The sequence below is a fragment of the Bos mutus genome, chromosome 22, assembly GCF_027580195.1.
Source record: "Bos mutus isolate GX-2022 chromosome 22, NWIPB_WYAK_1.1, whole genome shotgun sequence".
Classification (NCBI taxonomy): Eukaryota; Metazoa; Chordata; class Mammalia; order Artiodactyla; family Bovidae; genus Bos; species Bos mutus.
Window position 1 is genome coordinate 71,630,941 of NC_091638.1, and position 18,123 is coordinate 71,649,063.

Genomic DNA, 18,123 nt, shown 5'->3' on the forward strand with positions numbered 1-18,123 from the left:
GTGTCCTGTCTCCTGGACACGCCACCCGCCCTGCCCACCCCATCATTCCGATCTCAGCTCACGCATCCCTCCTCCCGCCTTTCTGCCCAGCCTCAGGGCAGCCCGAAGGCCCTCTCCATCACATTACCATTTTATTTCCCTCTCAGCACTTTCCACCATCTAACCCTCTCTGGTTTATTCCTGTGTCGACGTGTTTACTATCTAAGCGGCAACCCACTCCGATATTCTTGCCTGGAGAATACCATGGACAGAGGAGCCTGGCGGGCTGCAGTCCATAGGGTCACACAGAGTCGGAACACGACTGAAGTGACTTAGCACGCACATCACGGTCTACGTCTCCCACCAGGATGTGGCTCCTGGGTAGGGGCCTTGTCTGTCTCCTTCCCTGGTGTGTCCCCAGCCCTCAGCAAAGGGCCTGGCAGGTGGCACATCTAAGCACAGCCTTGGGGAATCCAGTGCAGAGTGGAGCCCAGAACCCAGGCTCCTGATTTCTACCCCCGGCTCTTCCCATTCTACCCACTGGCCATGTGCCTTGAGTCCCAGCTCGGGCCTGGAGGAAAGGGAATGCCTGGAGAATGACTCCCCTCTTAGAGCCTCAGTGATCTCCCATCTGGGGCTTCCCAGGTGGTACAGCAATGGCCCCCACTCCAGTGCTCTTGCTGGAAAATCCCATGGACGGAGGGGCCTGGTAGGCTGCAGTCCATGAGGTCGCTGAGAGTCGGACACGACTGAATGAGCGACTTCACTTTCACTTTTCACTTTTATGCATTGCAGAAGGAAATGGCAACCCACTCCAGTGTTCTTGCCTGGAGAATCCCAGGGACAGAGGAGCCTGGTAGGAGGCTGTCTATGGGGTCACACAGAGTTGGACACGACTGAAGCGACTTAGCAGCAGCAGCAGCATGTAGTACAGCTGATAAAGAACCCCTTGCCAATGCAGGAGACACAGGAGACACAGGTTTGATCCCAGGGTTGGGAAGATCCCCTGGAGAAGGAAATGGCAACCCACTCCAGTATTATTGCCTGGAGAATTTCATGGACAGAGCACAGCAGGCTACAGTCCACATGGTCACAGACAGTCAGACACGACTCAGCGCACAATGCATAGGATCTCCCGTTTTCCCAGGACTCACTTTTTTATTCCCCCTGAATGTTCACCTGCCAAAGGCCTTCAGCCTCTGCTTTGCTGAGGAAAGATGCTGAAATATTGATACCACCGCATGGCTGCCCTGGGCGGGAGATGGGCCGGGAATGACCATTCTAGGCCCAGTGTTTTGGATCAATCAGAACCAATGCCAAAACCCAGGCCATCGGTGACTTGCCCATGACTGCGGAGCCTCAAAGCCTCTTGCCTCTCCAGACAATGGCCACAGGAACAGTGGCTCCCTCCTTGGCGGGGGCCTGGGGGCAGGGGAGATCAGAGATGACCGGAGAAAGGGCCTGCCCTGCAGATCCTCATTCCGCCTCCTCCCTGTGACCCTCATCTGCTCTCTGCCAACTTCCTAGGAATGCGAGGAGAACAAACAAGACAGAGTGGACGCTTCTTAGAAGGAAAGCACTATAAAAAGCCTCACAATATGATTACTTCCCTTTAAGACAGAACCCTGGGCTTTGACACCCCCGCCCCTGTGGGGCCTTACCGGGATTCTCCCAGCGTCCCCCCTCCTCCTGCACAATCGGGAGACTGAGACTGGAGGCCGAGGGCAGGCCCAGCGGGAGACACGCCCCAGCGTCCCCCTGCTAGACTCAGAGGGCCAAGCCAGGTCTGGACGGCGGGCAGGCTGGGTCTCGGCCCTGTGGCTGGCTCTGTGCGGCCCTCCCACCTTTGGCATCTGGTGTCCTCTCTGCTCTTCTGGGCCTTGGGAGGACACATGAGATCACATCTGGAAAGTGTTTGGAGCTCCTTAGAGAAAAAAAGCCAGAGGGATCCAAAGTGGGATGGATTATGTATCAGTGGGCTCATTTATTAGCACTTTGGTTTAGGTCAGGGGCAGAAGGGGCAGACGCATGGGGTTCACTGTCAGAGAACCAGGCTTCTACTACCTGTGGGCAAGTTGCATCCTCTCGGGGCCCTGATTCCTATAAAAGGGAGAGGGGGACATAAGATCTGAGTGATGCTGGTTAAAGTACAGCCTGCAAACAGGGACTGCCAGGGTACCAGCCTCACAGTGTTCCCACGGGGGTGACAGTCGAGGGCTTGGCAAGAGACCGCGTGAAAATGATGTACGTTAGGGAACATCCTTCTGCTGGGGAAGTTGAGTCGTAGATGAAAGGCCTGAGGATGGGGCTGTCTGCAACGCCACTCGAGCTTGCAGACCCTGTGTCCATCCCCAGGCAGAAACTGACATGGACCAGCAGCAGGAGAGAAGGCTGAGCAGGGCCTGGCAGCCTCTGTGACTTCAATCACAACCTCAGAGGACTAGCACTCCCCTCTTCCACGTTGGTCCTGCTCCCCAGATAAGAGGTGGTGGTGGAGACACCAGGCTGCCTCCCTGGCCTCAGCACACACAGCCAGCTTGCCCAGGGCCAGTATGGGAGTGACTGGACCCAGCACACAGCTGCGCCCACCTGGGAAGACCGTCCCCAACTTGAGCTAGGACGCGCTCCTGGCTGCCCATTGTTAGAGAGGTCTTTGCCCGTAGTGGGTGCAGTCCAGCCACTTGGTGACAGCCTGCTGGTCCTCACGGCTTGTCTGGCAGGCACCAAGGGGTGGAGTGACCATGGGCCACAGCAGTGGGCTTGCTAAAGGCCACAGTGCAAAGCAAGGTGGGCACCCTGTGGTGGGGCAAGATCCCTCATTCTCCCAGGACTCGAGCCACAGGCAGGACTTCAGGGAGCGGGGTGCCGGCTCCCTGTCCAGCTCATTTAGGCCTCTCCCTAGGGTCCCAGCTTCAGAGGAGAAACGGCTACTTCTCCACTGGGATGCCAGACCCTCCCAGCTTCTGTTTACCTAATCTGTTCCCCTTGGTCCCAAAGATCCAACCTGTGACTTCAGGGAGCCACCAACACATTCCCCAGTGGGTGAATGCCACTCTCAGGAGGAGAGGTGGGGCAGAGGGTGGTGGGCCAGGCCCGGGCCCAGGACCAGGGTAGTTTCTGGTTCTGATTCATCTGAAAGGAGGTGAGGCCAGGGCAGGGTAGGCCTGAATCAAGGCAGAGTCTCCTCACTGGGAGGGACAGCAAGGCCGTGGACAGGCGCAGCTGCCCCAGGAAAAGAAGGGACAGAGGTGTCCGGTGGGATGCTCCCAGCTTAGGCCATATGCTCCTCTGCCCCTGGCCGCACAAAAGCCCCATTGATGCCAGGCCTCGCCTCCACGCTGCTGCCCTGACTCAAGGGCTCTGGGGACCTCTCCTGCTCCTTGCTGACCATCCATCTGCCGCTGCCGCTGCTGCCCTGGCATGCCAGGCATGCCGGGCCCAGCAGTGCAAAGTCACATGCTGTGGGCGGGCGAGGCCAGGCACTGCTGGGGCAGCGTCGGACTGCAGGGTGTGGTGCTTATGGGCAGTGCAGCCCTTCTTGGTTACACGGAACAGCTGGATGCCAGAAGCAGTGGACCACTCGTCCGCCACCACCCGCCCCCCCCCAGTCCCACCCACTTTCCTGGAGGGCAGATCCTTGGGCAAACAGTCAGCCAGGTGCTGGCGGCACGGCAAAAGCAGGGCTGGGAAAGCAAACACTGCGGGTCACCCCAACCCCACCCTGCACACCAAGCCTTCTCCAAGGGACAGGGTACGTCCCCAAGCAGGAGGCTGCCAGGGAGTCAGGCTGACCTGGGCCTGGACATTGGCCAATTCCTGACTAGGTGACTCTGAACAAATCTCGGGACCTGGGGCAATGCCCACATGCACCGCTCTTGTGAAGGTTAAATGGGAGGAGGCCTATGTGGGAGCACTTAGCACGGTTTGGCATCGACTAGGGTCTTGATTCATGGAGGCTCTGTCCAGTGCTACATGGATGTGGGGGGAAGCCGGGGCAGGTCACAGAACGAGGGGCAACACCTATGGAAGTCTGGGCACCACACCCTCTGGGGGCATGCTAGTTCACGGCCCCCTTGTCTCAGCCTCTGGGAGAGACTTCTGACAACAGCTCTACCAGCAGGGGTTGCTCCACCAGTTGAGGCAGGATGCACTCTACCAGTAGGGGGATGCTCCACCAGGAGGAGTGCTTCGCCAGAAGGAGGTGCTCTACCAGCAGGGGCTGCTCCACTAGCAGAAGATGCTCCACCAGTAGGAGGTGCTCCACCAGAATGAGGTCCTCCACCCGAAGGAGGTGCTCTACAGCAGGGGATGCTCCACAGCAGGAGATGCTCCTGCTGGCCCCAAACTCAGGGCAACCATGAGTCAGATCCCAGAATTCCCTCCAGCTGCCGAGGGCCCCACTGGCCCCCATGCAGTGCTTCTGCTTCAGGCTGGCCCCACCCCACAAGCAGCCAGAGGGTCACTGTCTGCTCCTCCTCACAGACCCTACTCTGGGGTTGAAGAGCACACGCTGGCGAAACAAGCTGGCTTTCTTCTGCTCTATTACTCACCATGGTTGAGTGCTCTGCAGCATCAGAGTTCGTCATGCCTCTGTGCCTTTGCACAGGCCATTCTCATGGCATAGGATGCCTTTTCTAATCCTATGCTCCCGTGAACTCCTCAACCTACCAGGGCTAAGCCTAAACACACCCTCTTCTGTGAAGCCCGCGAAAGCCTGCCAACCCTGAGGCAGATCCGACTTGTGCCCCTCCATTCCTGTCCCAGGTACCCTGGTTCCCCACCAAGCTGGGAGCTCATAGAGGGCAGGACTGCATCTTCTGCCTGTGTCCTCGGCACCCAGACTGTGCCTGGTGCCTCACAGCTGCTCAAGAAACATCAATCCAGGCCCAGGCCTTTGTTCTTCCGAGATCTCGCCGGTGGCCTTTTTGGCCAAAGAGACTCAGGCAGCGTGTGGGAACCTAGGCAAGACACTTCCCTCACAAAGCTGATGGGGGCTCGAGGATTCTTCTGCTTGGACACCATCCACGCCCTGTGCATCAAGCTTCCCCACAGTCAGAGGCAGCTTTGGGGGCTGCAGGCTGCCTCCCCGTCTTCCAAAGCAGAAAGCAAAGTTAACAGGAGGGCGAGCACAGGGAAGGGAAGTGCAGCCGGAACTGCAGGGAGAAAGGGAGTCGTGGCTGCCATCTGCTGTGAACAAGATGTTTGGAGAACACGCACTCCTCGGCTCGGAGGTCTCCCAGCCAACTCTCAGAGGGCGGCCGCCCCTCCGCAGATGGGCGCCGATGGGCTCAGCCAAGCCCGAGAGGGGCCAGGCCCCCTCCCACCGCACAGACCTTCCAGCTGCCCCCGCCTGACCTCTTGCTTCTCAAGCAGGCTGGGCCAGGGGGTGGGGGGGAGACGATGCCAGCCCAGGAAGCGAGCCATCTCTTCCAGGGAGCCCCCCACAGGCTCTGAGAGGACAACTCCATCACAGTGATAATAACATCACAGACATCATGATTACAAAGGTAACAACACCAACTACTGTTCAGTGAGAGCCGGACGACCTGCTGGAAGGCCTTGTACTGGGAGCTCGCGGCCACGGTCTCATTTCAGCTGTCACCCCAGGGAGGAGGGAGGAGACGTGGAGAGTCCAGGAGAGCACCTGTGCTCTGCCCCAGGGTGTGGGGCACCTGGCCACCGAGGCCCATTAGGAGACGGTCCTTGGGTCCTCCTTTATTCTCTAAGCTGGAGGGCACAGTGAGCAACAGGAGAACATCTGGGTGAGAAGGAACCTTCTGGGCCACAGAGTCACACACCTGCATTTCAGCGAGGGAAGCAAGGGTTAAGGATGCGGAGACCTGCCCCAGGCCACCTGCAGTCAGTGGGAGATTGGGGACATGAACCCTGGCCTGGGACCTGGCTCCCGGGGCCTCAGCAGGCTGCCAGGCAGAGCTGTCCTCTGGCCTTTAAAGAAAGCAGCCCTCGGAGGGCTAAGGGGCTGGCCCTGCCTCGAGGGCCCATCTCGGTTTGGACCAGGCCTCCCTTATCCTCTGTGCCCCAGGCTGCGGCGGGGCGGGGGCTGGGGTGGGGGCCGAGCTGAGAGCCAGGGAAGGAGAGGCCTGTCTTCCTGGCTGTGCCCCCAGGCCTGCTCTAGACCTCCCCCTGGGTCGCCCTGCCCAGAGCCTGCTCACAGAGGGATTCATGTGGCCAACAAGGCTGGGCATGCTTGCAGGGGTGCTGGGTGGCCCGCTCACCAGAGACACTGGAGCTGCCCCGTGGCACCCGGCCAACCACACCCGCGACTTCTCTCACCAGACCAGGAGGGTGGTTTCTGCAGGTGGGCTGCGGAGAAGCCTGCCCGCCTAGACTGAAGTGTGCCAGGGCTCTGAATGCCCCTCCATGGACCTCACTCAGCCCTTGGCAGCCCGGCCCCTGGAGGGGTGGTGGGGGGGTTGGGGGGCTGCCGGCCCCTGCCATTCCAGCCTGGAGAGGTCAGGGGACAGACCCCCCGCCTCCCTTCGGCACCTGGAAGGCAGGATTTCTGGGGCAATCACCCAGAACTGTGCCTCCCATCCCATCCCCAGCCCGGCTCACCCCACGCAGCCTGCTGCAGCCGCCCCCACAGGCCTGCTCTCAAGCCGCGCGCTCCACATTTCTGTCTGCTTGGTCCTCCCCCAGCAACCCCCCACCCCCATGCCATGATTGCAACACCTCCATCCCGCTGCCTGCTCTCTGGAGGGCAGCACAGGCAGTTGGTGGCCAGAGGGTCTGAAGACGGGCTCCGCGGGGCATCTGTGGGCCCAGAGATCGTGCACCGGCTTGTGTGAACTCTTCTGGGGGGCAGCCTGCAGTTTTCTCTCCTTCTCCAGGGGCTCTTGGCCCCCAGGCTGGGTCACCGCCCTGGCCCCACTTCCTGCCTCTCAGTCCCCACCGGGTCGCCCTGGCTCTGAAGTGCCTGGGCGGATCAAGGGAATCAATGGCTTCTCTGTTCTCCGGAGGGAAGGCATTTCATCGCCCTTGGGGGGAATCTTTCAGGGAGGCAGGGAGCAGCCAGGCCCCGGCTCAGGACCCCCGAGGCCTCAAGGCTCCCCTTGTGTTGGAAAGTGGGAGCCCTGTGCTTGGCCGAGATGTCGGGGTTGTGGGGGGAGAGGCAGCTGGGTGCTGGGGTCTGGGGAGGCCTGAGGACTCCGTGGGCAAATCTGCCCCCAGCCGCCCGGGGCCCCTCGGCCCCAGCTCCCCTGGTTCCCGGGACACCTTCCGAGTGAGCAACACCTTCACAAATGGCTCCCGCCTGGGCTGAGGCACAGGCAGGCCGGGGTGAGTGAGTCAGCCAGGGGAATCCCAGCGCCCGCACCCACCGCTGGGTGACAGTTCCGCTGACACCTCCGGAGCAGGGCGCCCAGCCCCTCCCAGCGCAGGGCGAGAGGAACACCCCAAAGGCTCCCCACCCCCAAGCCCTGTTCCCTGAGATGGGAGCCTGGCTGCGGGGCAGGGAGGAGTGACTGCTCAGAAAAGCTTTACGGGAGCTCTGGGCCTGGGCCATGCTCTGCGGCCTCTTCAGGGCTCTGGTCTCTCATCCTCGGTGCATCAGTCAGGAAGGAGGCGGGAGCAGGGTCGCCACAGCCACCGCCAGTTCCAGCCCAGCACCCATCACCCCGGCCTCTGGGTATTCTGCTTCCAGGGGTCTCGGTATCTCCAGAGCGCGTTCCTGGTATCCTCGGTATCTCTCCCTCATCCCTGGGGGGCCCTGGCCGGTCTCCTGCCTGGGCACCCCCACCACAAGCTGTCCTGGTCTCCAGGAAGGGCAGGGTCAAGGCTCTGTCCAGGAAAAACGAGGCAGAGCAAAGCAAAGAGCAAGGCCAGCAGCCTGAGCAGGGAGGCCAGAGAGGACGGGCACAAAGCCTGCTCCCAGCAGGACATCCTGTCCCTCAAGAAACCCAGCCAGGTCCCCACAAACCCGCCAGACCGGTTAGCGGCCACCTCACTGCTGCCGGTCGCCTGAGGGTGCCAAGGTGGGGGGGCCCCACTGAGCAAGATCCTGCCTAGCGGGTGCCTCACTGTTGACCCCGCCCATTCCGTTCCCTCCCAGCCTGACACCTGCCCAGGGAGGACCATTTCTGGACCCAGGTGAGGGCAGGGAGATGTTCTGAGTATGCTCGACCCTCTGCCTCAGGTGGGCTCTCAGACCAGGGGTGGGAAAGCTGACACCGCCCCTGCCCCGCCCCAGCCAATGCACTCAATGGGATCTTAAGAAGGAGCCTAGGAGCTGTGAACGTGAAGGTGACAAGCCCCAACCCTGAGGAGCTCACGGTGCAGAATGATGAGGACACCCACACGCGGATCAGTGAATACAGGGCTCTAATGCCAGGGACCCCACAGCGAGGACAGCTGCTTAGCCCAAGGCACACAGACAAGGCTTCGAGCTGGGTGCTGATGCTGAGTAGGAGTTCACCACCAGGCCGAAAGAGGGGGTAGGCACTTGTGACTCTTGTCCTCCCCCTTCTCCTGTGCCCATACACACTAGCCTCCCAGAACCCCTGGGGGGCAAACACAGCCTCAGCATTCAGCCTGCCACACTCACCTCTGCCCTGGAGGTGCTCTGGGCTGAGCATCAGGGCTAGCTCCCAACTCGGGCCTCTGGGTTGCCGCCAGGCAGGGAAGCTGGTGAAGGGAGAGACCCAGAAACCCATCCATTTCTTTCAAAGAGCACTGAAGAGATGTGACCACAAATCCCATGAGTTTACTGAAATGTCTTTAAAGCAAACGGCTTGAATGGATTTCTCCCACCCTTCTCTCCACTGAGGCGCTCACTGGAAAACAGCAGCTCACAAGGTAGAGACTTGGGGCTGCTGGGGCCTGATGGAAACAGAGTCTCAGCTGCAAAGCCAGGCAAGAGGCACTGGGATAAAGGCAGCTCTGGGCAGGAGATGAAAAATGACATCGAACCACGGGCAGGGCAAAGGTGATGGAGGAGGGCTCGTGGGAGGCCAGTATCAGATCCAGAAACGCTCGGATACTCTCAAGCCCTCGACTACTGGTGGCTTTCCCAGCACCACGGGTCTCCCTCTTTCCTGTTCCTCCCTTCACCCTCGCCTTGAGGGCTGTGCCCCAGGCAGCTGCTTCTGCACAAGTCTCACTGGGCAGCCAGAACGGACAGGTGAGATTTTCCTGGACAGCACAAACTGCTTCCAAACCAGGGAAAGGAGCGAGAGTGGGAAGGTATGTGACTCACCAGAGATGAGAGCTGGAAGGGCCCAGGGAAATCAGAGCTCAAGAGTCCCTGAGTCTTAGTGGTGAAGACTCTAATAGGCCCAGAGAGGTACGCTGATCTACCCGAGGTGACACAGCTGTGGGCCCTTGTGCTGTCCCTGGCTTCATTCCAAGACTCGTTCATTTCAACGGTTACTTCTTGAGCACATTCTAGGTGCCTAGACTCTGGAATTTAGGCTCAGGCTTTTCCTAGATGATGCTCTGATGAAAACTGAAGTCTGTCCCCTGAGGCTTGCAAGCCAGGGGGCGGGGGGCCTCCCATTGCTTGGCTGTCTCCTCCCCACTCATTCTTCCTGTGTAAAGAGGAGGAGGTGCCCTCCCATCATCAGAGGAAGACTTAAAGACAGGAGGAAGTGAAAAAGTGGGAGAAACAGTGGGAAGGACTGGGGAACACTGGGCACAGCCTGAAGGGGAAGGGAAGAGACCACGGTGAAGGACACTCCGGGGAGGCAGGCTGATCAAGAGAGACACTGTTCTGGGGGTCCCGGGCTGCTACTGGCGCCTGTGGCCTAAGGACCCTGGACCAGACATGATTACCTATCCTTCTTTTTCCTTCTTATCACAAAGTACATGTTCTCCATAGAAAACAAAAACAAACAAAAAAACAGAAATCATCCAGGATCCCTCCAGGACAATTATTAACTATTAAGATCTGTGTAGTCATTCTTGCCTGTTCAAATACAGGATCATTCTGTACCTGCCACATTTTTTTTTTTTTACTGAGCCAGAGAAGGTGAATATTTCTCATTAAACATTTTTCTAGCCCAATCTTCCCTCATTATTGTACAGCAGTCCACGTGCATGCAGTATGTGAGTCTATTCAACCAGTTTCCTACTGGTGGCCATTAGGCTGTTTCCCCTTCTTGCTGTGAGAAAAGCCCCACAGCTGGACCCAAGGATGGGCTGCTCCAGGCCCCAGGTGGGGTGGTGCTGGCTACTGGGGGCTCCTGACCCCCATCTAGCGTCCTTTCTCCCCCAGCAGAGGCAGAGCCTTGTGTGAAGTGTGGGGAGGTGGGTACAAGGGTCTTGCCCTTCTACACCACTCTCAGACAAGGAGTGATTTCCAGTGACTCTCAAACTTGAATAGGCAGAGATGAGGTGGGTAAATGCAGGTTCCCAGGCCCCACCAGGCATTATGAAAGCTGGTGGTCCAAGGTAGGGCCCAGGAGCCTACAGCTGAGCCCATCAAGGCCATCAAGGTCAACCCCAGGCGATTCTGAGGCTGGGTGAGCTTCCTGGCATTGAGAGATGCCCTCCTGGAGAGGATGAGGCCCAGCCATGCTTCTCTTCCCTGAGTGAGCCGAGGAGGCACCTCAGAGCTGCTCGAACTGCAGAGTCCTGGGCCCCCCTCCGGAGATTCTGATTTAGTGGGGGGTGGGGAAGGGCGCCCTGAGATTCTGACCTTTCTAACTTGTTTTCAGGCGTTGCCACTGGTTCATGGGCCACACTCAGAAGCACTCAAATTAAACTGGTGTGGGCACTGTGAGCAAGTGTAGTGGGCAAGTGCAGGTGCTGGGCACCGTGCCTGGAAGGGCAGTCACAGCAGGCACTGAGCGAGCACTTCTGAGGGCCTGAACACTGCCCCAGCTGCTCAAGGTGTGGTCCGAGAGCCTCGTCCCAGGGGGCAGGTCTGGGCCCCACTCGGCCTCAGAGGGAATCTGCAGGATCTTAGTTCTCCAGCCGGGAATGGAACCCGTGACCCCTGCAGTGGAAGCGTGGGGTCCCAACCACCGGACCACCAGGGAAGTCCCTAAAGCGGCACTTTGCTGAGACCTGAACCCCGTCATCCCATGTCATCCTTCTGATAGTCCTCTGATGCAGGTCAATTCCTGATTTTACAGCCAAGATTCTGCAGCTGTGAGGTTACGTGACATTGTTAAGGTCTCCCAAGTGCCACCAGCAGGGGCTGCAACAGGAAGCCGGACAGTCCAGCCCCAGAGCCCGGGTTCCTCACTCCAACTCTCAACACCCCCTGCAGTTTTCTGTTCAAGCCCCACAATCATGGCAAGAGGTGAGACCTCAGAGACCAGGGGAGTCAACCCAACTGCTCAGAAGTGCTCCCCGGGAAATGCAGGCGAGGCTGGGGGGTGGGCTGTCTGCTGTGTCCACGCCCACATCCTTCCCTCTGGGCCCACTGTGTTGGTGGCCCCGGTCTGGGTGGGGGTTGCGCCTCCTGAAACCTACAGGCTCTGTGGACTCGGTCGGGGGTTGGGGGGGCAGGAAGCGGGAACTGGGGTGGAGCTACCAGGAGCTCAGTTTGGTCTGAGGACATTCTTTCTTCGCAGCCAGACTCAGCTCTGTGTGCCTTTTGAAAGGCAGCAGAGAATATCTGTGCTCAGCCCAATGAGGCTGGCCCCTTTCAACCTTCCCCTTGCTGCCATTTCCAATTACAACTTCAGAGGCGCCTGTAATTTATACATCTCAGGATGCACTGCTCCAGCCGCTTTATGATGGGAGTTCATTACACCATTAAGGTTAAACTTTTATAAAGTACTGAGCAGGTGGTGGGCTGGGCGCCCGGCTTAGTTACCACTGCCGGAAGCCTGCTGAATAGGGTTCACCTGGGGTGGAGGGGAGGATCAGGTTCTCTGAAGGGGCCAAGAAATGGAGAAGGCGGTCCCAGAGAATGGGGGCCCTCTGTTAGCCATTTATTACGCTGCACGGTGGAGCAGGCAGGCGACAAGGAGAACAATCTGCAGCAGCTCAGCAAGGCTGGCAGGGGGCGTGGGGGTGAGTGGAAGCCCTCCCAAGCGGCCTGTCAAGGCACAGGGTCTGAGCCACGGACGGGCCCACACATGGGCAGTGACAAAGGAGATGGGAGGCTGGTCCTCTCAGCAATAGGGTGGCTCTGGGGGTCTTCCTTTTGTAGGAACCTGTCCTTCCTGGGGCTCAAGGGGTCCCCCAACCCGATACCAGGTCGGGGAGCAAGAATGAACACCTCCCGCCGCTCCCCCCCGACCCGAGAGCAGGGGCCAGATGAATGGGGGTCCCCCAGCCGGCCAGCCGCAAACACACGGCCTTGAGCAGGTTTCTTCAGTTCTCTAAGGAAGCTGAGATCCTCAACCCGCCCCTCAGCTGTCAAACGCACATGCCTCCCTCCCAGGGCATGGTCCCAGCACAGAACTGGGTGAGCGCCCACTGCACCAGAGCTGTGTCTGTTCTTCGCATTAAATGAGTTAAGGGCAGACAGAGCACTGAGGAAGGTGTACCCAGCAGGGAGAGGATTCTTGGCTCTTTGTTGCCGTTGTTACATTGTCTGTTTATGTATCCGGCCCTAACCTGGGAACTCTCTGAGGAAGCGGTGGTAACTTTGCTTACTCCCAGCTCCAGGCACGGAACTTTGGCCTGCAGTAGCTGCTTGACCAGGGTCCCTGAGAGCGGGTGGATGGGAGTTTTACAAGTGGCGGGGCTGTTCCTGGCTCTGCAGACTGGCCTGGGTCCCAGGGACGGTGTCGGGCGGAAGACCAAGTTCTCTCAAAGGTATGAGGCTGAAGCCACCTCTTGAGAAACATTCCTTGACTTCCTAGGAGGAAAGAGACTCCAGATGTGGCTGGATTTTCTGGCTCCAGGACCCCGGGCTTGACTCCCCTTCTCCTTCCACAAGTGCCCGGAACCCAGGAGGATGAAGCAGGGTCTGCTGGCTCAGGAAGCACTGCTGTGGCCGCGCAGGCTGGCCTCCTCCAGTCGCAGGAGAGGCTGCCCCAACCGACAGGCTCCCAGGGCTGGACAGGACCGGATGGGACTCTGGACTTGTCAAGGTCACCAGCGTTCTTGGCTGTGAGTCCAAGTCATGACCCCCATGCTTGGGGTGCACAGTCTCACCCACAGTCCATCTTCCCACAGTCGTGGGGAGGGGGAGGGGCGGGGGGACGGCCCCTTGGCACAAAGGGGTCAGAGACTCTCTAAGGAAAGACTGGCCTCTCCCAGAAACCTCAGGGGAGGAAAAGGTGGATGAAAAAAAAGAAAAAAGAAAAAAAGGCAGCCGGATGGAAGAGGCGCCAAAGGGAAGGAAACCAAACTAGGAGAGGAACCAAGAGGGACGGGCCACCTCGGAGAGTGCTGGGGTGGGAACAGGGTTGGATGCCAGAGGGCTGGCGGGTCACTGCCAGCCCTGAGAAGCGCCAGGGTTGCCTGGCTGCAAGATGCAGCCTCATGAAAGTTGCGGGGGGTCCCCTGGGGGGACAGATGAGTGGACGGCAGGTAACATTTACAGTGCTCCTGGCATTGAGCAGAATGTCCAAAGAGGTGGCATCTCATTTGATCCCAACAGCTGCCCGGTGTGCTGTGTTCCACTAGACCCCCCCCCCACTTTAGAGACGAGGAAACTGAGGCTCTGAGAGTTGAGGGGCTTGCCCACATAGCAGTGGACTTGAATGGAGCTTTATGCTAAAGTCCATGTTCACAGGCCTATGTTACACTGACTTTAAAGAGAGAATGAATCGGAGCTGGGTGATTGGAAGAATAAGAGGGGCAGCGTGGTCTTGGGAGGCTTGGCGGGCCGAGCGGGCTAGGTGGGCAGTGCCAACCAGGAGGCAGCATGTCCAATGAGACTACAGAGGCCAGGACGGTCCGCTGGGCCCAGGGCTGCCGGGAGGACCTGGGCCAGCCCGAAGCTGCAGCGGGGCAGCTGGCCCAGGGCAGTGTAGAGCTCCTCTGAAGCAGAGTCTGATGTAATCCCCGCCTGCAGAGGGCGGAAACTTGGGAAATGAAACCAGCCGTCACCTCGCTGCAACCCGGCCACAGATTTCCAACGGCCATGCCAGGCGGGCCTCACCCCTGCCACAGTCTAAGGCCTCTGCCCTCCTCCCTGGGGCCCAGGGGAGCACCCCCAACCTTGCCCCCAGACCCAGTCCAGCGCTGAGACATGCTCGGAGTAAAGCTGATGAGAAAGCAGAGGGTTTCTAACCAACGCCCTGGGAAGCCTGCCATCGGGAAGCTGACGGTCTCACCGCCTTCTGGAGCAGACGCGGGGCTCACCTCTCCACCAGGCTTTCCGCATACTTGGAGGGGTGAGGGGAGGTACTCCAGGGTGGCATGGTGAGCCATCCTCTGTCCGCACTGAACCTGCCTGAAGTGACCTGGTCAGGCTGCCCGGGCAAGTGGCAGACAAGATGTGTGGTGAGGTCCGAATTCCAGGCAGGCCCCGTGCACTTCCACATGACCGAAGGCCCCAGGGCAGGTGGGGTGGCCTCCAAAGGACCCAGGCACGCTGGTCAGCCATTTGGGACACCAGACTGGGGCCTGGCCCCCTTGAGGACCTCCTGACCAGCTCTTGGCCCAGGAGGGTCCTCATGCAAGGCCTTCCAGCTGGTAAACCACAGAATTCACTAGTCTGTGCGGGCAGCTCACAGCGTGGGTGTAGATCCCTGGCCCGGATGCATGCCCAGTCATAAGCATTCCTGGCCTTCATGCCAGGTCCTGAAGCTTTGAATCTCACACACAAGCAATTCTAACCCCTGACCAGCAGAGTGTCTTTCCCACCCAGCATTGCCTCTGAGCATGGGCACAGCCAGAGAAGGAGACAGAGTAAATATCATTGTTGCTGTTATACAAATGGGGCAACTGAGGCTTGGAAAGGCTGAATGACTCATCTGAAGTTGCCCAGCAGAGCCAGAGGCAGGATCCAAGCCTGGCACCCACCACCTGCTTTGCTGTCTCCCTAAAATCACCCATCTTGGGACCCTTGGAATGGGTGCTCCTGGTCCCGTCAAACACAGGCCAACATATCAAACCAGACATGCAAAAAGTTTGAGGCCGCTGGATAAATACACAGATATCAGATAAACAGGCCAGGGGAGATGGAGAGAGGAGATAATTACGGGAGCATGAGGCCAGCACCCTGTATCTCAAGGCTGCTGGAGTACAGGAGGCTCTGCCCTCTGTCAGCCAACCACGTAGAGCACATTTCCACACCTCACCTATAAAACGGGTTAATACCACCTGCCTCTCGGGTGGTCATGGGGATTAAATGAGCTAATGCATGAAAAGTGCTTAGCATGGCGCCTGGCGTGTTCGGTAAGTGCTATTTGCCATCATTGTTAGTCTTTAGTGAGAACATGCATTAGTGAGGGGAACAAGCCATGAACGTTTAACAACACACACTCAGAAGGGCACCTGTGCTCCAACCCCTGACCGCGTCAGGTAGTACAGTCCTGGTGTGCGATGGCCGGGGGGTGGGGAAGAAAGGCATCACAGTAGATGGGGGCACTGTGCGGGCCTGAAGGAGAGGCAGGGCTCAGGGAGGAGAGGGGAAGGTCCTGGGCTCAAGCCCTGGCTTCCCACCTACTTGCTGTGTGTCCTTGGGCAGGTAACTCACCCTCTCTGAGCCTCCTATAAGACACGAGTGGAGAGGGATGGACAAGTAGAGGGATACTTATCACAAGGAGTTAGTGGGATTCTCTCTGTGCTATATGCTGTCCCAGGTTGAGTTCCCAGCATTCACAAAATGGAAACTATTGTTATTATTACTGTTATTTGGTGGCTGAGCAAAGGCTCCTGGAGACAGATGCCCTGAGGCCTCCCGACCCCTCAAACCTGAAAGGGTCTGGCAAGAGCCGAGGGCGGGGCTCTGGCCCTAAGGTGGGTGGGGGCAGGGAGCCAGAGGAGCGGCCTCACCGACCTCACCCCACGTGAGGCTTGCCCAGAGGGAGCCGCCACGTGCTGGGAGGTGCAGGGCGGATTGTATATAATGAAGAGACATCAATAATAAATTAACCTCAAGGAAGTCCAGGAACATCAATCATAAATTAATTAAATGGCTCCGGGAAAGGCAAGGACAAGGGGCCTCTTTGGGGCGGTAAACTGCCTCACCTTACACAGCACGGCCCACCCTCCTGTCCCCGGCCTGCAGGCTCTGCAGCATGGCCATCTCCAGGTGGAGGAGCTGGTCCTCAGGAGCAGCTCCCCAAACGCAGGTGAAGCTAAGCCCAGCTCTCCTCCCACCCAGCCTCCAACTCAGAGAGCTCTCAGACGCCAAGAGGGTTTCTGATGAAACTTCCCAGAATAGTAACCTCCTGGGCTGAACTCGGGCAGGCAAAACTTCAAGGGGTAATGTGGTGAGAAAATGATCAGACACCTGGCAAGAAATGTGAGGAACTAGAGCCCCCTTGGTGGGTGCTCGGGGATGAAGGAGCACAGCCTCCTTCAGGGCATCCCCGACAGCCTCCTGTTTGCACCCCCAACCTGGAACCTCCTCCCCACCAAGTCAAAGCAGCTGGAAGGCAAGTGTGGGAGCCGCATCTGAGTCCCAGAAGAGGCTCTGCCCCAGGCGCCCCCTCTTACTGACCAAAGTGACAAACCTCGTGGTCTCCACCTTCCCGGCCTCCCGAGGGCAGCCACTGCCTGGGTACCAGCCTCCCCGTTCCTGCTCCCCAGCCCCTGGGTCCCTGGCACCTGCAACAACACCTCTTCCTGGCACACTCTCGCTCAGAACACTGTGGTGACTGCCATATTCAAGGACCGGACCTTCTGCCTCACGGCTGTGGCTCTTGGGGACCCAGCCCCAACTCACTTCTCTACCTTTTATCACTTCCATTTCCTGCTCCCACGGTCAAGCCAGACCACAAAAGGTCAGCCCCTCGCTTTCTCAGCCATATCCCCTGTTGCTGCCATTTCCTCTACAGTCACCTGGCTGGCCCAGGTTAAAGGCCACGGCCACTTAAGTCTCCCCTGATCTCCGTGGTTTGAGTCGCTCTCTCTCCTTTGACCTCCGGTAGCACCCACCTCTTGATGTTACAGTGGAGACCTCTAGGTCCATCTCATAGCTTCTCAATAGGTTGTAAACACCAGATTCCATACTTTATAGGTGCTGGTATGGCCACTTTGGCTTCTCCGGTGGCTCAGTGGTAAAGAATCCGTCTGCCATTGCAGGAGACGCAGGAGATGCGGGTTTGGTCCCTGGGTGGGGAAGGTCCCCTGGAGTAGGAAATGGCAACCCACTCCAGTATTCATGCCTAGGAGATCCCATGGACAGAGGAGCCTGGTGGGCTACAGTCCATGGGGTCGCAAAGAGTCAGACATGACTGAGCATACATGCACGCATGTCCACTTCATCTTCGTGGCTCTCACTGACCTCCAGGTCTCAGAAGGTGCTCAAGAAATAACCATCAGCTCCATCGGAGTGGGAACATATGCCAGGGGCCACAACGTTATCTTGAGTATGATTCTATTGACAGATACGCCAGATTCCAACCATGCCGAGGGTAGGGTGGAGCTAATTTCTCCTCATCAAGAAAAGGGACATAACCTATTGCGTCTCCCCTGGTGCTAATATATGCAGATCAGGATGAAGCTGCTTGTTTTGTGGGAAAGATCCCGAATGCAGGAGCAGAAGCACTTACCGAGTGTGCTTCTCACCACTGGGATCCCTCCACTCACCAGGCATGCGGTCCTTACAATCCCTGCTCCCTGTGGGAGGTTCTACTGTCCCCATCTTACAGATGGGGAAATTGAGGTGTAGAGAGGCACCAGGATTTGAACTTGGGTCTGTTTGATCCCAGAGTCCCAAGTCCTAAGGCCCATGGGCTGTGGTGCTCTCTTCTGTCACCTGGGTGGACTGTCCCTGGCTGACTTCCCCAGGGGCTTGGGGAGGAGGCGGAAGCAGGCGTTATGCGAACACATATGGGCATTGGAACCACTCCCCCCAGCCTGGGCTTCCTTCTAAGGAATACTGAGAAAGCAGAAAAGCTGCTCCTGTAAGAATCACACTGAGACGTTAAGCTCCCCTTCCCCGAGCTGGAAGGCGACCCCTCCCCCCGCCTCCCACTGTTCTCTCCTGCTTCTTGGGGCTCAGCAACACCCCAGCGCGCACACCCACTGACACCAGGCCAGCCAGACACAGGAGCCCACGGGCTCCCCCGCCACCAGGCGCTCCTCCGGCTCAGCCCTCACTTC

The 18,123-nt window shown here is 58.6% G+C and overlaps 1 protein-coding gene across 2 annotated transcripts in view; it reads right to left on the reverse strand.

Moving 5' to 3' along the window:
• The window catches only part of DAGLA (diacylglycerol lipase alpha), a 66,459-nt gene that overhangs the window by 44,051 nt on the left and 4,285 nt on the right, over positions 1-18,123 (reverse strand). Inside the window, exon 1 of one of the 2 annotated variants that reach the window (XM_070360480.1) lies at positions 16,954-17,965. The exons of the other annotated variant lie outside the window; for it this stretch is intronic. The gene's annotated coding sequence lies outside the window, so the exon portion shown is untranslated. Of the gene's footprint in view, positions 1-16,953; positions 17,966-18,123 lie in introns of those variants that run through there. 2 annotated transcript variants of the gene reach the window in all.